The sequence below is a fragment of the Hipposideros armiger genome, unplaced genomic scaffold, assembly GCF_001890085.2.
Source record: "Hipposideros armiger isolate ML-2016 unplaced genomic scaffold, ASM189008v1 scaffold_988, whole genome shotgun sequence".
Taxonomy (NCBI): Eukaryota; Metazoa; Chordata; class Mammalia; order Chiroptera; family Hipposideridae; genus Hipposideros; species Hipposideros armiger.
The window spans coordinates 152,041-152,994 of NW_017732338.1; positions in this window are offsets into that span (position 1 = coordinate 152,041).

The window sequence follows — 954 nt, forward strand, 5'->3', positions numbered from 1 at the left end:
ACGCAGACCTTGCAAACTGTAAAAGTTTATTAGCAGGGTAATGACATCCAAGCTGACCAGGAAAATTTGCCAAAGCTATTTGCCACTCCGTGGAGTTTGTATATAACCAAGATTGCTGACTACCGTTAAAAGGAACTACAATGGCCTGAGGCTCTTTCCCAAAGAGCTGGAGACATCTTTGTCTTCCCTCAGTAATAAGTGAAGCTGCTAACTCATAATATGGCTGAAGATGTTTAGAAGGAGTGCTCTTTAAATGTAGCCACTCCAACGGACCAGCAGGTTGCCAGATGACCCCTGTAGGTATAGGGTCTGTATTACAAATGATAAGAGACACAGGTTGGGATGGATCTACTCGAGCAACCTGAGCCTGCTGAATGGCCTGTTCTACTCTGGCCAAGGCAAATTGTGCCTCTGGAGTGAGACTCCGCAGGGAGGTCGGACTAGGCTCCCCCTGGAGGATGTTCAATAGTGGTTGTCAATCTCCAGTAGTTAATCTTAAAAAAGGCCTAATCCAGTTAATACCTCCAAGAAGTTTCTGAAAATCATTAAGTGTTTTAAGGTGGCTAGTTCTAATCTGTACCTTTTGTGGTTTAATTAATCTCTGAGTAATTAAATTCCCTAAATAAGAAAATGGAGAGTTTTCTTGAACCTTTTCTGGGGCAATGACTAGCCCTACCTTATTAAGATTATCTTTGAGGCTCCCATATATTTGATATAGCATCTCCTTGTTAGCATGTGAGATAAGGATATCATCCATAGAACGAATGATAGAAGCCTCTGGATATAATTGCCATATGGGCACGATGGCTTGACTAACAAACATCTGACAAATTGTAGGACTATCGCCATGCCTTGGGGAAGAACTTGCTATTGGAAACGTTGCATGGGTCCCCTAAAGTTTAGCGACGGAACGCTAAATGCAAAATGCTTTTTATCATCAGGATGGAGAGGGAT